Source organism: Macrotis lagotis, chromosome 6, assembly GCF_037893015.1.
Source record: "Macrotis lagotis isolate mMagLag1 chromosome 6, bilby.v1.9.chrom.fasta, whole genome shotgun sequence".
NCBI classification, from domain to species: Eukaryota; Metazoa; Chordata; class Mammalia; order Peramelemorphia; family Peramelidae; genus Macrotis; species Macrotis lagotis.
The window spans coordinates 222,355,434-222,377,752 of NC_133663.1; the positions used below are offsets into that span (position 1 = coordinate 222,355,434).

General features: G+C 38.5%; 1 protein-coding gene across 4 annotated transcripts in view; it reads right to left on the minus strand.

Annotated features, from left to right (window-relative positions):
• RAI2 (retinoic acid induced 2) overlaps positions 1-22,078 on the minus strand; it is a 123,229-nt gene extending 101,151 nt beyond the window's left edge. For 3 of the 4 annotated variants that reach the window (XM_074192341.1, XM_074192339.1, XM_074192338.1), the window contains exon 1: positions 21,956-22,078. The gene's annotated coding sequence lies outside the window, so the exon portion shown is untranslated. Of the gene's footprint in view, positions 14,197-21,955 lie in introns of those variants that run through there. The other variant, XM_074192337.1, reaches the window with a different exon arrangement.
• Positions 22,079-22,319: the final 241 nt, after the last annotated feature.

Consider the following 22,319-nt stretch of genomic DNA (forward strand, 5'->3'; position numbering starts at 1 on the left):
TTTGAAGTACTTAGCAAGGTGCCTCAGTGGATAGAGTGTTTGCAGTCAGATAGACCTGAGCTCAAATTCAGCCTCAGACATTTACTACACTTATTCAGACACACACACACACACCATTGTGTGACCCTAGACAAATTACCAAACCCTCTTTGCCTCCAAACTGGAGAAGGAAAAGGCAAACTACTCCAATATCTTTGCCAAGAAAACTCCAAATGGGGTCATGAAGGGTTGGAGACAACTAAATAACAACTTAGTTTATATTGTTTTGTTGTTGTACTTTCCATTTATATTTTGTATATTATTTCCCAATTCTGCTTTATTTCATTTGACATCAGTACACATAAATCTTTCCACTCTTCTCTGTGTTCATTATATTATTTATTATATCATAGTAATATTTCATTGCATCCATTAATTTAGACATTCTTTTATCAATGGTTCTCAGCTACCAAAGCAAGTGATGCTATAAGTATTTTGATGCTTTTCTCTTTGTTTCTGACCTTTTTAGTCAATGGCTAATTAGAGGGATCATGGACATTTTATATACCTTTTTACATAATTCCAAATTTCTTTCCAGAATGATTGGATCAATTCACAGCTCTACCAACAATGTTTCTGTCTTTCACAAATCCTCCACACTAACTGTTCCCATTTTTTATTTTTTTGCCAATTTGCTCAATGTGAGGTGAAATCTCAGGATCTATTAGATATTACAGAGTAACCTAGTAGAGTCTGAGATTTTACCTCCAGAGTATGTGAGGGAGTGTGGCTGGATGGAAGTGGTAATAGAAATAATAATAATTCAGATGATAGTACAGGAAGAGCTCCCTCTAAAATGAGATGGTTAGGATTGTTTTACATAGGTTTTTTTCTTTGCCATGGAGATGTGGCATATGACTTATATTCAAAAACCTTAAGAACCAATAAAATATAATGAAAGAAATATTAGCCAGAGAGGATTGTGGCCTTGTCATCATCAAAATTAATTGTATTGAACAAAATTCAATTCAATTCAAGAATGTGCAAAGTACCAAAGTAACAATGGAAAACTACCAGTTATTTATTGTTCCCATGGAACTCAAGTGTTATGAAAACAATATGGATTTGTAAATGAATATAGTGAGATGACTTCCAGACTATTTTTAAAATTATTTTTTCAAAGAAGATATTCTCAGTTATAGAGGCCACATGCTATGGTGACTAGATTGTGGAGTTAATCAGATCTGGTTGAAGATCATCATCTCTGATCCTTACTAGCTCTGTGAGCTCATGCAAGTCATTTTACTATTATGCTGCTGCCTCAAACAACTCTCTAGGATTTGAATTTTGGTGAAAGAAATTTTCACACGTAGTCCCTCACACGAATACAATCACAGCCTCTTATATTCATGACTACTCAAAGTCAGAAACTAGAGTTTCTGTTGCATTAGTATTAGAGTATTAGTGCTAGGTATAAAGAAATTTTTAGATAAACACCACAGACAACATCATTTTAGAATAGGATCAGCTTCAAATTCCTAGAGAATAAACCTATTATTCTCATGTATATATCCAATCGCCCTGATTTTCAAACAATAACAAGGAGCAGTTAGTTTCACAGTCCTCCATCCTCTATTCCACAAATGCTCTTAAAATTGCTGTGTCTAATAATAAATGTATCCTTTTCTGTGACTCACTACAGTTACTCTCTCGAAATGTCAGAGAAAGAACTTTATTTTTTTTTTTATTTTTTGGAGTAAAATCAGGGTTAAGTGACATGCTCAGGGTCACACAACTAGTAAGTATTTGAACTCAGATTCTCCTGATTTCAGGGTTGGGGTGCTATCATCTGTGCTGCATAGCTGTCCCAGAGCAAGAGCTTTAAAGATAGTCCAGGCCAATTCATTCATTCTCACTTTCACTTTCACTTTCACTTTCACTCTCACTCTCACTCTCACTCTCACTCTCACTCTCACTCTCACTCTCTCTCTCTCTCTCTCTCTCTCTCTCTCTCTCTCTCTCTCTCTCTCTCTCTCTCTCTCTCTCTCTCCAAATAAAGAAACTGAGACCCAGAGAGATGCACTCAAATATACTACAGAAGAAGCTATAGATTGGGAATCAGAGGTCCCAAAATCAAATCCTGCCTCTGCTGTTTCTACCTTTACCTTTGAGACATTGGGTAGTATCTCTGGACCTCAGCTTCCTTTTCTGTAAAATAATGTATTTGGACAGGGGAAACTCTGAGGTCCCTTTCAGCTCTAAACTTATTATACTGAGTGACTTATTCAAGGTCATGTAATCAGTTACTGTCCTAGCCAGAACTGGAAATTATGTTTCCTGACTTCCATTTTGGGTGCTGGTCTACAACACTACAGCCACTTTTTAAACAACAGACAAAAGATGTTCAATATTGTTCTTTGAGCTAAGGTACCAAAAATCAAATTCCTCTCTTGCTCCCCATCCTGTTCTCGCCTCACCTCATCCACCCTTGCACATCTATCCTTTTTCCTATCCCACTACACACCTAAAGAGGAAGATACTAACATGTCCTTGGAACATAATGAATAAAAAGAAACGAACTATAGGTACATTATCCATTTCCTTGCTAATTTCATGTTTTCTTCCCAGCTGTATTTCTTGCTCATTTTTCATCTTATTGGATATAGTAGATGCAGAAGGGGAAAGGTTGTTTCTATTCAAGCTTTCATAAATCATCATGCATGTCCAACCAGTGGCTGGGAATAGTGCCTTTTCCTTCAAACAACCTAACTCTACATCTTCTCTCCAAGGACCTGATAATTACAATTAACGCATTAAGAAACAACTGCCAAGGGAGTGACCAGATATAAATTGCTGCTTGAATAACCGTTCTGATTGGGACAGGGATGTCTCCAGGGATAAGGAGTGTGGAAATGAGTCTGAACACATCACAATTTCACTTTAGTGAATTGAACTCTTTAGCTGGGCTGGGTAAATATTGGTGACTGGCTGACTAACAGGAGGCAATAGCTTAGCATTGAACCATATCACTTAAAAAAAATTAAAATCTTTCCTTAAACCTAAATCCAAGAACATTGAGACAAAGATTTACAATATTCTGTCTTCTGTGAGGATTTTTTCTATGTGATGGATGGGGATCAGGAAATCAGGATACATATATATATATGGGTAGTTAAATCATGGAATTAACTTTATCCTCTTGGTTTAGGGTCTTTCCTCACAGCTTGCATGGGTCACTACATCCCAGTTTGCAACTAGTATTTACACAACTGGTCATACCCTTGTAAAAACAGAATGATCAGCCCATTCACTTTTATCATCTAAGGTGGCAACTTGACATAACTGGAGTTCTCAGGCAAAATTTGAATTTAAGAAACTGAAAGGAAGGTTGGAATTCTTTAAACCCAAGGTCCAGTAAATCTCATTTATTTCTGAATATGTGAATATGTAGACTTTTTTTCCTGTCTTTTCTTTAACCTCAATTCTAATGTTATCACCCCAGGGAAAGATCATTATATTACACTGGCAGGTCTTGAATTGTTTTTCACCAGAAAGTCCCTCAAGGGATTATATAACTCTATGCCCACATGATCCTTCCAAGCGCATGCGTGCGTGTGCACACACAGACACACACACATCCATACTCATATACACTCCAAAACAAAACAGTACATAGCAACTATGTAGAACAATAAAAGAGGCTCTTATTATTTTCACATGATCCTAATAGTGTTGAAAAAACACTTTTGAGATGTCCAATCTTGCCATTGTCCGACTGTGAGATCCCTATGGACTATTTTGGCTCTGGCTTGTCTGTTTGTTTTTAGTGTTTTTTCTTCAGAAATTAGGTGGCAAAATGTTTTCACATAATTTAAGAAGCCTGTTCATCATCAGGTGTCTCATAAAAATGAAGATTTCAGGCTACTTGCTGAAATTTTCCTTAGTTTATTTAGCATATTGATATGGGACTTTCCTGTAGTTTGGTAGAAATTAGGTTTAGACCAGTAACTTAAACCATATAACACATTAAGCTCCAAATGTTTACAAGGCCTAAACAGAAAAGATCATACCCTAAAAAATTTAAGATGAGAATAGAAAAAGTTACATTTTAGGGAGAGATATGAGGATGCAGAGGAGAGAGAGAGAGAGAGAGAGAGAGAGAGAGAGACAGACAGACAGACAGACAGAGAGACAATTGTTTCACTACAGAGGGGGCATATCCTTTAAGTTTTCTTCTATTTTTTTGCTAGGTAATGGGGTTAAGTGGCTTGCCCAAGGCCACACAGCTAGGTAATCATTAAGTGTCTGAGGCTGAATTTGAACTCAGGTACTCCTTACTCCAGGGCTGGTGCACTATCCACTACGTCACCTAGCCGCCACAATTTTTAATGAAGTATTTGCTCTAATCAATTCACTTATTAGCTTTGTGACCCTTGACAAGTCACTTAACCTCTATTTACCTTAGTTTCTTCAAGTGTAAAATGGGGATAATAATAAAATCTACTTCCCAGGACTGTTGTGAGGATCAAATGAGATATTATTTGTAAAAAGTGCTTAGTACATAGTAGGCACTTAATAAATAAAGGTTTACTCCCCCCCATCCCTACTCCTCATTTATTATCTTTTCCTCTAAATCTATTCCTTCTTCCAATATTCCTATTCCTGTCATCATTCACTTCATCTGATATGTTCAAAACCTTGGTGTTATCTTTTATCTCTTCTTCACCAATTGTCAATTCCTCTCAAGGCAACCAGGGCATTCTCCTGCCTCTCTGCCCCTTTCTGCTCTATTCTTAATACTAACAATGTAGAAAGGGCTCTCATTACTACTTGCCAGAATTATTACAAGGGTCTCACAGATCTTCTCACTTCACTCCATTATCTCTACCACAGTCAAGTCTAGATTGTTTTCTAATACCCTTCCGCTCACAAGGCTTTAAAGTAGACCTAGTGTCTACTGAACAAAGTTCAAACTTTATTATTTTATTCCTGATTCTTCACCATCTGATGCCATTTTTAAATGAGGTATTGTAATGTATTCCCAAAGTCCTCTTAGTTCAGTCAAAGTTTAAAACTACTCTAAGACTTTGGGATATGATGTGTATATTTATACATAAAGAACTTTGCAAACCTTGAAGTGCTATATAAAAATGAGCTATTAAATGATTATCATTAATATTATTACTTTTTTAAACCCTCATCTCATATTATACTCCCCTATAATCTGTGTTATAGACAAATTGTACTGCTCTTGAATTTGGTGATTAAGAAACCACTGGTGATCTTAGAGAGAATAACTTTTTTACAAAAATGGTGGGTACAGAAGCTAGATGGTAAGGAAATTGAAGCACGTGACTGAACATACTATATATTTTTTGACCTTTATGTCCTTTCTTATACCATGTCTAAGATGCTGTCCCTTCCCCCTTCCCCCTGCTTAATTTCTAATCTACTTTTAAAACCCAACTCACAAGTTACTCCATCTATTTTTACAACTCATCTGTTAATCCATCTATACTGTTTTCCCCAACTCACACATTACTCCATCTAATCAGTTTTTCCTGACCATGGGTAGCAACCCCCCCCCCCCATCTCTCACCACACATTTTTTTTTCACCACTTTAATGCACTTATCATGTATTATAGTTATCTGTGAATGTGCCTTATCCTCCTACTAGCCTGCAAGTTTCAAGGGCACAGAATGTGTCTTATCAAAACTTTCCATTGCCCTTGGTCCCTAAGCTCTACATAGAGGCACTTGGTACATATTTACTTGAATGAAATCAAACTTATATCATAATCATGTAAATAAGGCTTAAGGTTTCTGATCTGAATATAAATAACAAGGACAAACATTGGTCTACTGGCATTACTAATTGTAGGTATGTGGCAACATTCTTAAAATGCAAATGATGAAATTTAAAAAAAATCCTTAAGCAAACTCTCAGATATGAATATTTTAAAATTTAAATATATTAAAGTAAGTAGATTTTGAAGAAATCTGCTCCTATAGTCAATACAACATTATCTTTTTTAAAAATAGAATCATTTCAGAACTCTAGCAAACAGGGGGATTCTTTCAATAACAATTTCTTAATCTTTTCAAAATTAAAAAATCAATTTTTGCATATTATTTTTTCATTTTTTATGTTAAAATTTTAAATGCTCAGGAGAAAAATGTTTAAAATAAACTGAGTATGCCTCTATTTCAAATTTTCTTCACTTACCTATCCTCTATGCAAAATATTTTATATAATATAACATAAAATTCATCATATGGGCTACCACTATTCCGAACCATCAATTTGATAACCAATCAATGACCATTTTAATCTGAAAAATAAATCCAGGATTATCTCTAGTCACCATGAACTGTTCAAAATCAGGGTAGGTTCAGCCAAGCTTAATAATGGCACCCATAGTAAGCACCATCTGGGAAACATGCTTCCAGAACTGTGAAAGATAGTGGCAGACTTTGTCCAACCTGCTATAAATAAGCATCTAAAAATTTTTTTTAAAAAAGGTCCAAATTCAAATCTGTTTTTACTTGATACAGCTGCAAGAGAGTTTATTTAGCTTATCCCTATTGCAGGAAGACTGTTTGCATTTTTATGACAAAGGCCTAAATGTTTTTCACAGTCATTCTCACTGCCATTATTTTGACTAATAACACACCATTCTAATATGACTAGATGCACCAACAGCAGCAGCAATGGAACATAGCACCAGTTATGGAACTGGTCTTTAGGCTTCAGATTTATGGTCGTGTTTCCTTTAGCAGTGTCGCATTCATCACATACACCCTGTCTTGAGATCTGCTAGCAATTGAACCCTAAGAATTACCAAATGTCATATGCTTTTAATCAATTATTTATCTTCCTGGACTAAATATACTGCAAATATTTTTTCCTTTAAAAAAATCTCTAAACCTTCCTTTTATCTGTGACATTAGAGACTAAAACTGCTTCTTCTGACACTCAGATGAGAGGTATTAATTTCTGTGTATCTGTTTTGTGTGTGTGTGTGTGTGTGTGTGTGTGTGTGTGTCTGTGTTTCTTACTTTAGTTTCTTTGCACATACAAGTTAAGCCTAGGAAAGTACTACTTTTAAATTTAGATTCTAGGAAAAATTTTGGGTACAAATCTGAAACTGAACTTATTTAATTATAATTAATTGTTTAATTATAATGGCCAAGCTTGACCATCACCAAAGAGAACTAAGGGGGAAAAATGCATTTTCCTCTTCATAGAGGTAGGAGTTTATGGATATGAAATATTGTATTTACTGTTTGTCATAGTTGATATATTGTTTTTCTGAACTTTTTTTTTCTGTTTTCTTAAATCTTTGCTGCAAAGTTGTATCACTGATGGAAGTAAGAAGTTAGGAAAGCAGTGGAGAAGGATAATGGTGTGCTGAACTCAGCACTGACTAGTTCAAGTTTGTTAAATTTTCAGTGAGCATTTACTCCTTGGAAACTGGCAAATCCAGGCTTGGTTTTTTATTTTGTTGATTGCCCAGACTGAAGAAAATGATGAAGAAAATTTTAATAATGTAGGTTAAACTTAAGAGTTAAAAGTTTGTCATGGGTATGTTTTTCAGAGAGTAGGCTTTTAAATAATTCCCAGCATACCCTTGGCATAGTCTCAAAAGAAGGTGGTATTAACAACAAGAAAGATGCAAATATAATTTTTAGAAATTAAATTAAAGGACAATTTTAGAAAGGATATCTATCTTTTGGTTTATTTGAAAAATAAACAGACATCTCCAAGAGACCACCTCCCAGGCCTCAAGCTGTCATTTCCCTGAAATTAAGGACTTGGCTGCTAGGGCCATATTGACATGGATGATATTTTTCTATATTAATCATTCTTTCTTGTTAGCCCTGGAAGACTTAGAAAAAGGAGCCCTAAAGTTTCATGTAGTAAACAAAGTTAAATTTGTAGGTAACTATTGGTGTATAATAATTGCATTTTCCTGTTAACATTTTTTAATCAAATAATTATTGAGTATGAGTTGGTAGATCTGAGAATCTCTACTGATATTGAATATCCCAGAAAGTTATGACCTAAAGAGGATTAGGGAGTGGAAACAAATTTTTAAAAAAGAAAAGTCTACTTAGAAAAAAAAGTTTCCATTTCTAGCAATTTTGCAAAATATCTCTATTTTCCTGGTACTGACTCATACTCTCAACAGAACAGTAAAATTTAGAAATTAGTGGAGGGGTAAAAGAGATGATAAATCTGAAGCAAGGATATTACTGTCTTATGATCAGGTCTCTCCCAAATATACTAAAGGGTTAATTGGTTCAAGCTTAGAGAACATTATACTAGAAATTATGGTATGGGGAGAAGGGGAAACTGAAGAAGAATATCATGTGATTTGAATGTAAGGATTTGAATCAAGCACAAGAACTGAGAAAGGAAAAGTCTCTTCTATATGACAAAACTGAAGAAACTTGTTGGCAGACTATTCCTAGATATTACCAATTATTTATGCAATTATTTGCTTAAAAAAAAACAAAAAAAAGAGCCAACAACCACTCTGATAATATGATCCTCTAGTAATATTTGCCAACATTTTAAGATTGCTAGGTACAAGTATAGAAATACAACAGGATAATATGATGGGATAAATATTGAAGCTGGACTCAGAATGTTTGGGTCTGATATTACATTGGCCAGTTACTAAGTGGGTGATCTATTTAACTAATCTGGATCTTTCTTTCCAGTCCCTGTAAAATGAGAGATTTGGACTGGAGGATTTCTAAGAATTATTCTAATTCTAAAGTTTTATGTTTCTAGTAAAAATAATATAAAATTATAACCAAGGTATATTAAACATATATATATATATATATACATCTTTAAATTCAATTTATAAAATTACAAATCAAATGCCAACTATTGCTCTGAATAAAGTCCAAATATTTGACCTTCCTCAGTGTGATCCTTAACAGCACTCACTAAGTGAAGACCCTATTTCCTTTGAAATCAATGGCTGGGCTAATGAGAAACTAATAAATAATAATTACCTCCTTTCTACTGAAGTGAGTTGGGTTCTCACTGGGTAATCAGTACCTCTGAGAAAGTATCACTGTGGCCAAGGAAGGATTAATTAAAAAAATAAAGTTTTCCCTTCCATGGTTCATAGGTTGGAAGTTAATATATGGCAAAATAAAATGTTTCTATATTCATTTCTGCATAAGACCAAGAGCAATACACTATTTTATCCTGCTTAGTCTACAATTATAGAAAAACACTGGCCCTGGGAAATGTCATCTTTTTCCACTCTGGCCAGCTGGGCACTCATCTCCCAGTATTCAAAGAATATCATTTTAAAGGGGACCCTCCAAAACAAGAAGGCCTTGCGAACCAGAAGGTTCACCATGTGCCCTCAGGCTGATCCATCTTTGGGCTGCAATACATGAAGCCCATTCTTCTGGTTTTGCCTTTCCAACTTTTCAAATGTCCTTGACACTGAGACAATGGCTTGCATACTTTGCCTCCCTTGTTTCATTTAATAAAGGGCAAAAAGAATTCTGAGCAGTAAGGTTAGGCACTCGATTGGGTCGGAGGGGTTTTGTTGTTGTTTTGTCTTCTTCAATAAACTGTTTTCCAAGCTTCTTTGCAGCGGTCATTATTAACGTTTTCTTAAAAGCTCTCCCTTTAGCTCTAGAATGTTGCACCAGAATGAATTGACAGTGTTCTCTGTGCCGAGAGGTGCCAGAGGAATGCAAGGTTGGCAGCCAATGAACGCCCAGGGTGCGCCATCATCTTACAACTTGGCCTTTGAAAATACAAAGGATTCTGAAAGGCAGGGCCTGACGGCTATGCTACAAAACTGCCAAAAGACTTTCGAGATCACCACTCTTTTCTCTGAATTTCGAAGGAAAGTAGTCAGATACATAAAGGCTGAAGGGGGTGGAAGAGAGCCCCCCTTCCCTAAAGCCAGAACCACCACCACCACCACCACCACCATCACTACCACTACCAATAATAAAAGAGCCCTTCCTGCCACCCAGGGTTGATTTGGATGCTGAAAATGAACAGTTGAGGGAGGGCAGCTGGAGAAGCTTTTCAGAGCTCTGGCTGTTAATTAATTATTTTTCCCCTGGAATGCAACATTCTTCGTATGCTCCTGTAAACAATCTGTCTTTGCCATGGGAAAGAAAATGACCTCCTTCCAACAAGCCTGGGCGAGGTCAGCCAAAGTTCCCGTTTCGGGGAAGCTCCCTATGTGATCTGTGAGCCCTAGGACTCACCGAGTCTTATCAATCATCATCTTTGATCTCAATTTCATTATGCCATCTATTCATATAATGGAGCTCTACACTGAATAAAGGCCCCAGGAATTTTCTATTTATACTACATATAAAATGACCCAGTAGAAAAGTCTTTCATGGAAGTGATCTCCAAATTCTAAGTTTGCCTTTTGCCAAATCTTGTACGTAATATAGCAGGATGGAAATAGTTCAGAAAAAGGAAAGGCACAGATGATCCTGAAATCATATATGGTACATAAGTTTCAGCATCCTTCCCTAGAATAAACAATAGAGTGTGGGAATGAAGGATGAACCTAGAGTAAGGAGATGTCTGTGATCCAATTCTGTCTTTGACAAAGACTTAAGTTATATGACCCTGGGCAAGTCACTTACTGTTTCTAAGATGCTGCCTGCTAATTCATGTAATGCTATTGTGAGGATCAAATGATATCTGTATGTAAAGCTCTATTTTAACATTTAAGAGCAGGTTTCCAGTGGGGTGAAGGGCAGGAGGGCAATAATGGGCTCTAGGGGAAGAAGTGGTTTCTACCCTAGTCATTATCTCACAATTTGCTGTGGGTCAACTCTTCCTTGGCCTACTCTTTGGAAAGCACCCCAGCTCAGAGGAAACAGCCCTGGATTTAGAACCACAGGCTTTGGGTTCAAATCTTGCCTCTCACTACCTTCATCTCTTTGGGCTATAGGCTCTTCACTCATAAAATGAGGAAGTTGTTCTAGAGGAACTCTAAAGTTCTTTCCAATTTTAAATATTAAGGTCCCTTCCAGATTTAAATTATGAATCACCAGAAGTTATGAAATGATCAGAAGCTGACTAGCTGAGAGAAGTTTAGGAAACCATAACTTTTATGATAGATCATGGGGAAATGAAAAGTTACACTGAATTAAATTCAATAAATATTTATTAAATACCCTGGGAAATTAAAGATAAAAAAACAAATACAGTTATCCCTTTCACATTTCTAGAGTTAGGGGTGTACTGCCTGGTGATCTTGGAAAAATTTGCATAAATTTTTTTGACTCTACCATAGAAGTCAAATATTATGGTATTAAAATATAAAATAGGTTGATGTTATTTAACACTGTATGTACATTTTATGCATTTCTAAGTTTCTAAACTTTTTCTGTGTATTCCAATGACTTTTGCAAATCATCTGTGGCTTCCTTAAAAGTCTCCCAAAATTTTCATTTAATTTCTTATACTGACCTGTGATGTATTCAAATCACAATGGGAAAAGTTGTGGTGGAATGGATATCTGTAGTCACTTCAATGAACTTACATTCAAAGGGAAAATTTCAATATGGACAAAGATAGATAAATGCAAAATATTTTGAGGAAGAAGCACTAACAACTGGGGATAGGGAGGAGGATGGAATTAGCTTACTTCATGGGTGCCACCTGAACTGGATCTCAAAGAAAACTGGAGCTTCTAAGAGGCAGGACATGAAGACAGAGTATATTAAAGGTATGGGAGATAGATTCTGCTAGGCAATAGTGAGTTGTAAATAAGCTAATAGATAAGTTTTCTTTTTTTAAAATGTATGAAAAGGAATAATATAACATTAATGAGAGTGTTAGAGACAATAAGGTTCACAGATCATAGGATGATAATATTAGAGTTAGGAAGAGCTTTAAGATGTCATCTAGTTCAATCCATTCATTTTACAGATAAAGAAACTGAAGCAATGGATGGTAAGGTGATAAAGATAGTAAGTAGATGGCAAAATTTGAATTTGAACCCAGACCCAAAGATAGGGTCTTTTCTACTAGATCATCTTGCTCATAAGATTATCAAGCTACTAAAGATTTTTGAGTAACATGGTCACTCTTATTTGGAAGCATAGTTTGACATTTGGTGCATAAGGGAAATTAGCAAGGGGAGACATTGGAAAAAGGAGGTCTAATTGGGATGTTATTTGCCTTAGTTGCAGTGAAAACTGATTAGGATCTGACTAATGTTAGAAGTCATATAAATAGAGAATCAAATAAAACCTGAATTGAGTCTTAAAGGAAGATAAGAATTCTGAAACTGAAATGAGGAAAAAATTCATTTCAGGCAAGGAGAATTGTTTGTACATATATCTGGAGGTAGGAGATTGAATAATGCATTGGGGGAAAAGTTAATAGTCCAAATTTGACTGTTATATAGAATGCATGAAGGAAAGTAGTAAGAACTTTGAAACGGTAGATTGAAGCCATAATGAGGAGAGATGAAAGGATAAGCTGAAGAGTTTATATTTTATCCTAGACACCAGAAAACTACTGAAGGTTTTTGAGAGAGGAATGATATGGTTAGAATTGGACCTTAGAAGAAATCTCTTTTAAGTTTTATCAGTCAATCCCTAAATATAGAGACTTTCAAAATACCATGTGGATACTTTACATGAGCTATATATAATACCTCCTTCCCCTTTGTCTCTTGGAAAAGGCCTTCTCTGCATTTCATCATCCTTTTGAATCATTGTTATCTCCAACAGAAGTGGAAGTAGATGTATTTTGTTCATACTTAAGTCAGGTCACCTCACCCCTCCCCTTTCACCCACCAACAACCAACAGGCCTTAGGCTGCTGTAGTTCCTGGAAACAACCTTATATTGTTTCTTATGCTAAGAAAATAAGTAATACACCTAGGTAAGATACAGACTGCAAATTTGTTAGCTAAATTTCATACCAAAGGACAGAGAAAGCAATGGGAAGATGGGAAGAGAGGAATGTGACAGTCAGAATTTTGTACTGTCCAAAATTCACTTACTGAATCCTAAAAAGGAATAACTCTAAACCGGGGTCTCAGTCTCTCTCTCTCTCTCTCTCTCTCTCTCTCTCTCTCTCTCTCTCTCTCTCTCTCAATAACTTGATATAAACTATGTATATACTTATTTTTGTACATGTTATTTACCCTCAGTAGAATGCAATCTATTTGAAAGTAGAGACTTTTTTATCTTTGCACTCCCAGAACCTAACAGAGTACTTTGAATATTAAACAGTATTTAATAAATGTGTGTAGATTTTCTAGATTTTGAATGAAATGAGTGGGTTTTCCAAAAGATCCTATGTCAGGGAATATTGTGACATGGAGTTTTTTGAGAAGTTGTATGTTTAGAGAACTATTCCTGAGATGGTAGACAGAGTCAGGATCCTGATCCACAACCACCCTAGTTGTTCTGACAATGACCTGTGACAGATAATCACCAAATTCATTCAAGTTCTTTCAATGACAATTACAGAATTGCAATCTAATTTAGTGAACCAGATACAGGAAATATTATTAAATTAGGTATATGGATGTGTATGTGTGTGCCTGCCTGAATACACGTTTGTGTTCCTGACCTATTGATATGAAGAAGGATCACGTATGAAGCTCAAAAAATATGATTGTTGCCGCTAAATTAATTTCTTTATTAGTTATTATTATTATCCTGCCTTGGGTACCTGGAAGTTATGTGATAAAGAAGTATTCTAGGTAAGTTAAATTAAGAATTTCAAATCACATAATCAGGGATCTTGGGTCATTCATTCATTCAATCATTCAATAAACATTTATTAAGTATCTACTGTACAGAGTGCCTTACCAGTTAAATACAAAGATAAATAAGGCATGACTTCACCTGATACCCCATTTTATAATCTAGTAAAGGCACTTGAAATCAAGTCTTGTTCAGGTTAAAATTAAATCCACAGAAAATTTTAAAGCACAAATATATATATATATATATATATATATATATGTGTGTGTGTGTGTGTGTGTGTGTCTGTGTGTGTGTGTGTGTGTGTGTGTGTGTGTGTACATGCAAAGATAAAATGAGGCACAGATCCTATTCTCAAGGAGCTTCCACTCTAGAGGGACAGACTTTCTTTCTCTCTCTCTCTCGATAGATAGATATATAGATATAGATATAAAATTTGCATAGGTTTATATAATGCATATACACATATATATCGACACGTATGCATATATTTATATATATGTTATATATATATATATATATATATATATATATATATATATATATATAACATATATATATAGGCAGTTAGGTGGCCCAGTGGAGAGGGTCTGGAGTTCAAATCTGGTCAATTCCTAACTAAGTTACTTAACCCTGTTTGCCTTACTTCCTCATCTGTAAAGTGAGATGGAGAAGGAAATAGCAAACTACTCCAGAATCTTTGCCAAGAAAATCTAAAAGGGGTCATGAAGAGAGGACAGAACTGAAACAACTGAATAATACACAAATATGTGTAAACTATGACACAAAGCAGCATGCGATAAGGAGCAGTTCAAGGTGAGGAGATATTCCTTTCACTGGGGTAGGGTTGGGAAAGGAGAAGCTATGGGAAAACTTTATGGAGATGGTTGGGATTTTCAAAGATAGAAATGTGGAAGTAAGGAATTCACATTGGGTCTGAGATAGGAGTGAGGTGGTTAAGAATAAGGAGTAATCAGCAGTTCAGTTAGCTGGAATTAAATAGCACAACTTGGAAGTAGTGTGAAAAGACTTTCAGTGGTAGATGGAAGCCAAATTGTGGAGACCTTGAAATTCCAGACTATGGGATTTCCATTTTGTTTGATAGCTACTGAAGAGTTACTGAAAAGCTTGAGTAGAGATTTACAAATTTTATAGGAATATTATGGAAATAACAGTTTAAGAGGATAGACTGTAGAAGGAAGAGACTAGAGACAGGAAAACCAGTTAGGGGGCTATTAAAATAATCCAGAAGTGACAAGGTTTTGAAATGGAAACAGGAAAAAAGGAACAGATGTAAGAGAAACTCAGTAGATTTGGATACGGGGAAATTGAGTTCAAAAACAGCAGAGAACCAAAGATGATATTTTTTGGCACATGGAAGACTGGGAGGATGATGGTAACATCAATGAAAAGATTTGGTATATAAGATGTGTTCAGTTTTTGATAGATTGGGTTTGAGAACATCTAGTTGGGAATCACAGGATTAGAGAGCAAGGGCTGGAAAGGAGAGCAGGGTCATTCTAGTACAGCTCCCTCTGAAAAGATGAGATCCAGAAAGAGTAAGTAACTTTCCCAATGTCAAACAGGTTATCAGAGGTGGAGAATGGAACCCAGATTCTGATTCCAGAACCAGTGTTTTTCCACTATACTTGCTGCCTCTCAAGTATCCTGAAGGCAGATGGAAGTATGAAATTGCCAATCAAGGGAAAAAATTGAATTGGAGATACTGATCTTCCAGACATTCACCTAGAAGTGATAGCAAGATCATGATGGGTGAGAGCTATAGTTGTCCAACAAGCATTTGAAAATGGCAGACTGATATTGTGTTGAGAGAGGTGGTGAGTGGTGGCTACATAGCCACAGATACATCGGTAAGATGACAGGAGTTTAGGGAGTTTAGGAAGATAGGCAAGGTAACAAGATTTAAAGTAGACCCTGAGGATTAGACACTTTTAGGGGGGTTGTCCAAAGATTAATTACCAGTTTTACCCATGGGCATTCTTTGGAAAACACCTTAGTTCAATGGAAAGAACACTGGATTAGGGGGAGATATGAGTTCTGTTACCTAATAATTGTGTCATCTGGGGCAAACCTCTCCATCTCCCTGGCTTTCAATCTCCTCATTTATAAGATGACAGGGCTGGAGTGAAGCTTGGAATATGAAATCTATCACTGACCTTAATGTTTGCCAATCCAGTCATCAAGCAAGTCATTTTTAATCTGTAATCTGACCTAGCACGAACTTTTCTTCATGAGGAAGGCACCACTTAGCATTTCTCCCCTACCTTTAGTTTCTCCTGTCATCTTGCCATCATAATTTCTCAACTAGTCTCTGCCAGCTCCCATTTTGTTGTCCACATTTTTCTGCTCCTTTTGAAGGTTTCAGGGCCTCAAAAGCTCTCGGGTATAAATACAATGATTTGTCATTTAAGTACCTTGGGGCATTGAGTCTATCTGGGATTCCAGAAAATTCTATCTTCCAACTTGCAATGTGAACAACCAAGAGTTTTGAATATCCAAACATTAAACTGGGAGCTAAAGATCTGGCTCTAATGCTTACTAATGTGTAAATTTAAGTAGATCATTTCCCCTCTCTATGCCTCAGTGTTCTTATTTGTAAAGAAGAGGGATTAAACCAGATCTACATTTCCCAGAGCAATCTGATCAAAGAACATTTTTCTTTTTTGTCTTGAAATATATTGACAGACCTAGTAATTGCTGTCTCAAAAAGGGGGGAGCTATGAATCAGGTATGTTCTAAAACAAAAGGGAGGGAATTAAATCTAATAAAACTGATGTCACAATAAGAACCTTTGATAAATATGTAATTTCATGTTTAATGTTTTTTCTTAAGGGAAGAATGGTATGAAGACAGACATTTTTCTCATGGAAATTATATTAACATTGTGCAGAACACCAGAAACCCTGGAAATACAATTTGGAAAATAGTGATCTAGATAATTTCTAAGACACTTTCCAACTTAAAGATCCTATGAAAGTAATTCACAATCCTCTGACATACTAATACTCCAAAAACATATTTGGATTTTAATCAAAATAAGAATAATTGAATAGAACATATATCCTTAACACTTCCATGTGGGAAAAGTATCTAAGATCAGCTTGATGAAATTTTAATTTATATCAAGTACCCTCCTTTTGCTGCGGGACCAGAAACTGTGGAGGGGAAAGTGGGAGCTAAAGAATGTAGAAAGGTAAAGTCACCTCTTTAAACTATTTCCAGAACAACTAGGATTTGGACAGGTTATCTACCATGTTAAAATCTACATATTTGGTCAGATCCTGCAGACGTGGGAGGAGCTGGAAAGCAAAAGCCTACTTAAGGCATCTTCCCTTTCGCATTTCTCCCCTACCTTTAGTTTCTCCTGTCATCTTGCCATCATAATTTCTCAACTAGTCTCTGCCAGCTCCCATTTTGTTGTCCACATTTTTCTGCTCCTTTTGAAGGTTTCAGGGCCTCAAAAGCTCTCGGGTATAAATACAATGATTTGTCATTTAAGTACCTTGGGGCATTGAGTCTATCTGGGATTCCAGAAAATTCTATCTTCCAACTTGCAATGTGAACAACCAAGAGTTTTGAATATCCAAACATTAAACTGGGAGCTAAAGATCTGGCTCTAATGCTTACTAATGTGTAAATTTAAGTAGATCATTTCCCCTCTCTATGCCTCAGTGTTCTTATTTGTAAAGAAGAGGGATTAAACCAGATCTACATTTCCCAGAGCAATCTGATCAAAGAACATTTTTCTTTTTGTCTTAAAATATATTGACAGACCTAGTAATTGCTGTCTCAAAAAGGGGGGAGCTATGAATCAGGTATGTTCTAAAACAAAAGGGAGGGAATTAAATCTAATAAAACTGATGTCACAATAAGAACCTTTGATAAATATGTAATTTCATGTTTAATGTTTTTTCTTAAGGGAAGAATGGTATGAAGACAGACATTTTTCTCATGGAAATTATATTAACATTGTGCAGAACACCAGAGACCCTGGAAATACAATTTGGAAAATAGTGATCTAGATAATTTCTAAGACACTTTCCAACTTAAAGATCCTATGAAAGTAATTCACAATCCTCTGACATACTAATACTCCAAAAACATATTTGGATTTTAATCAAAATAAGAATAATTGAATAGAACATATATCCTTAACACTTCCATGTGGGAAAAGTATCTAAGATCAGCTTGATGAAATTTTAATTTATATCAAGTACCTCCTTTTGCTGCGGGACCAGAAACTGTGGAGGGGAAAGTGGGAGCTAAAGAATGTAGAAAGGTAAAGTCACCTCTTTAAACTATTTCCAGAACAACTAGGATTTGGACAGGTTATCTACCATGTTAAAATCTACATATTTGGTCAGATCCTGCAGACATGGGAGGAGCTGGAAAGCAAAAGCCTACTTAAGGCATCTTCCCTTTCAGGGAAATATGTCTTTCCTGATAAATCTCCTACCAAAGGAGTGAGGTGGAATTGTTTTTCTACTCTAGCTATTCAGAAGTTATAATTCCCTACTGTTCTTGCTTGACCTCACCTCTTTAATCTCTAGACTAAAGGTAAAAGACCTATTTCCTACTCTAATCTTCTATTTTATAGAGATGGCTAATTTATTTAACTGCTTTGTAGAACAGATATGACATTCCTCTTTTGAGGACCACATTGATTTGAATTCTAATAAATTTAGAGCTAAAAGGAACCTCACTGGTCAACTGGTTCAACCCCCTCATTTATAAATGAAGACACTGATGCCCAGAGAGATGAAACAGAACAGGGATTTATATTTCTGACTTCAACTTCAACCCATTTCCCATCATACCAAGGTAGTCTCTCATCCTGAACTTCAAGGCATTTTTATTGTAGATCCCCATCTCCTGATATTACACTACCAATAATAAAGATAGCTCATACTCACATAGCAGTTTATGATTTACAAAGCAGTTTACAATTACTATCTCATGACGTTACTCTGTCCTCCCCCTTGTCATATAAGGCCATGCAACTTTTTATGCAGTTGGTAAATGGTCAATGTAACTGTTTTCAGAAGCTACATGTGAGTATAAATACAAACTGTATTTTTCAGTCTCTCATTCTCTTATGGGCAAATATCAAGCCTTAGAAAGTTATCATCTTTGTTCCTGTTCCTGAGTTTTCCAAGCTAACAGAACTCTTGGGAATATGTGGCTTCTTTGCATAAATAAGGATCCCAAGTTTAGGGCAAAATGGCACCTTGAGTCAGTTTAATTGCTGCCCTTCCCCTTGTATTCCAGTCTGCCTTTGGTCACATGCAAGATGGGACCTAACTCTCTCAATGAAGCCCCTAGTGGACATTGGCCTTTACTGCAAAGCAACCAAACAACTGCCAACCTGCTCTAAAGCACTTTCCCAGGCTACAGCAGGAGGGGACTGGAGGAAGTTCATTGTTACAATGGGGTATGGTAATTGGCATTTAATATGCCTTATTCTGTGATTTCAGGAACATCTCCAGTTCCCTACAGTGGCAGAATTCCATATATTCCTACTGGAAAGGAAAATGGAGAATGAGACAAGATAGAGGGGCTCTGGCAAATTCTTCCCTCCTTTTCCTCCTCCTCTCTCTCTCTCTCTCTCTCTCTCTCTCTCTCTCTCTCTCTCTCTCTCTGTCTTTCTTCTCTTTAGTGCACAAGCTATAAAAGATGGATTTCATCTGATGTAAGAAAGATACATTTATTACTCTATTTTTAAATTTATCAAAGTCACTTAACTGAAAAGGAAGTATGCTCTAATTGAAGGAGCAAAGAACCAGGAGTGAGAAGACCTGAGACTTGGAACAAGTCCTTATAACCTCTTGAGTCTCAGTTTAGTTATTTGTAAAACTGGGATAATAACCTGTTCTGCCTGGGATTGTTAAAGAGGTCATATGAGATAATGAATACAAAGACACTTAAATTGCTCTTCCAGTAAAGGAAGTATATGAGATATAAAAGGCCAAGAATGATTTTCTTCCTGCTGGCTATTTTTTCACTGTACTCCAAAGATAAGCTTTCAAGCATCAGCTAAATAAAGGGATAATACCAGAGGATATGAGATAATGTTAAACCAACAAAAACAAAGAAAAAATGAAATAGAAGGGGTCATGAGAATAAGTAGTTATCAAAACTTTGCTTGGTCATATCTATTTACCATCACTGCACACTCAGTCTCTACAGGGTATCTTTTTGTTGATGCAGCTTATCTTCAGCAAAATATTTACACATACTTTAAAATGCCAGATAATGTGAGCTCAGGATGCTGAACACTGACGCAGCAGCCCATAAGCCATGATTGCCTGGTTCAGAGCAAACAATCATTGGGTCCATTACAAAGAGGAGAGGTGAGAATTCCATTCGCAGAAATCTTTGCCTCGAAGCCAACAAATTCCTAGGTTTTGCTGCAAAATCTTATTTCTGTATGTGTTTCTTCTATCTGAATTTGGAAGAAACAGCTAAATACAGTAGGGGCTGATAGTGATTAATAAAGAAAAATTAAAAGCAATTAACCATGGTGTTTTTCACCACTCTTCCTTTTGTGATTGAAGTTCTTAAGCCATTGTTAATGCAAAGATGCTTGCTCACTTGGAAAGGGTACTGAATCAATTAAGCTTTTTCATTCCTACAAAAGGAATATTCATAAAAGTTTGGCAGGCTGCAGAGGGAGACCAAATGTGTGCCATTTACAGGGTGACAATCCTTTCCACCACAGTCACCTTTCTCTCTCTCTCTTTCTCTCTCTCTCTCTCTCTCTCTCTCTCTCTCTCTCTCTCTATCTATCTCTGTATCTCTTTCCAAAATCTACTCCAGGGAGGCTACAATTGAAACACAAAGCAGCAGCTGTTTGGCAACATTTCTAACCCTAAACAGCAACTGTGATGGGATTTTATTTCACTAACCATGCAAACCTCTTTCAGCACCGGTGGAACAATAGTCATGGTTTTAAAGAAAAACAGGCACATACACATACATACATACACACACACACACACAACAAAACAGAACAACCTTCTCCCTCTTCCTCCCCCTCAAACCAACCCTCTCCACAAACGAAATTCACTCCTTCGGCTGGAAAAGACAGGACTGAAATGCAGCCGAATGCAAGGAAGCAGAGAGCCCTGCCGGCGGCCCAGGTTGGAAAACCCGGTTACCCCCCCACAATTCCCCATGACTCAGAGACACAGAGGATCCTGGGGATGTCTGGGGACGAGGCAGGGGGATGATGATCATGGACCGGGCGATTTGGCCTACGGCGCAGGATGCGATTTGGTGTTAGCAAAAAAGTCACAAAGAGAGATTTGGCCAGATCCAAGTTTCAGGCAGGCTTTCCGGCAAGGCATGACAGACGTCAATAGAATCCATTTTTGCAGTAGCCTGGAAGGCATGGGTTTTCTTCCGGCTGGGGCAAAAAAAAAAAAAAAAAAGGGACAAGAGCAGAAGCCGCAGCTCCGCAGCTGCCTCCCAAGCGCAGCCTTATTTCTAAGCAGACCCTCCCGAGGCGGCTGCCTCTGCCCCACCAACCGCCTCCTGCTCCGGGGCTCCGGCTCAGCCTCTGCCCAAAATGACTGCACAAAAAACCACTCTCCTACCCCCGCCCCGCCCCGCCCCGCCCGCCTGCAGCCCCCCACAAAGGCGCCTCTGCTCCCCCGAGGGTGGGCTCTTCCCCAGTGCCCCCGAGCATCTCTGCTCCGGAGGGGCCGCCCTGCCTGGGGGACAGCCTGCGGGGTCCCCCACCCCCCTTCTGCCCGTCGGTCTTTTCGGGTCGCCTTCTAGGAGATGACAGCGCAGCCCACCGCCCACCTCCCTCGGCTCCCCTTGCCCCCCCCCCCCCAGACCGCCGCCTGGTCTTCCCCAGGAGCGCCGGCGTACCCCATCTTGCCTGGCGCCCCTCGCCGAGATCCGCACCACGCACGCCCCTCGAAGCCCGCCTCCTCTGCCCCCTCCCCCAGGCCCGGTCCCGGAGCCCTCCCTTCCCCTTCCAGTCCCCCCCGGCCCCCTCCTCCCGGCCCTGGACCCCTACCTGCCTGCCTGCGCGCTACCCCGGGAAGGGCATCGCCGCCGCGAGCTAGCCGTGCCAGCCGCACAACGCCTCCGCGCCCCGCCGCTGCGTGGGGGGCGGGCACGGGCGCGGGCGGCTCCCGCACGGCGCCGCGCCTCTCCCTCCCCGCGGGCTCCGCTCCCCGCAGCTCGGGGCCCGCGCCCTTACCTCGCGCCGCTGGCTCCGGCCCCGCAGAGACGCCGCCGCCGCCGCCGCCGGCTCGCGGGGGAGCTGCTGCCATGGACCGCGCTGTCACCGCGCCGCCGCCGCCCGGGGCTCGGGGGCCCGAGGCCGCCCCCGCCCCGCCCGCACCGCGCCCCCGCCCCCCGCCGCCCGCTCGGGGTCCGGCCCCGCCGCGGCGCCCCCCGCTCCCTCTGGCCTCCTGGCTCCGCCGCCCGCCGCCGCCCGCCTGGCGGGGTGCGCAGCTGCGGGAGCCGCGGGCGCTGGTGCCGCCGCCGGGCGTCCGGCTGTGCTTGTGTGTGCGTGTGTGCGCGTGTCTGTGTGTGTGTGCGTGTGTGTGTGCGCGTGTGCG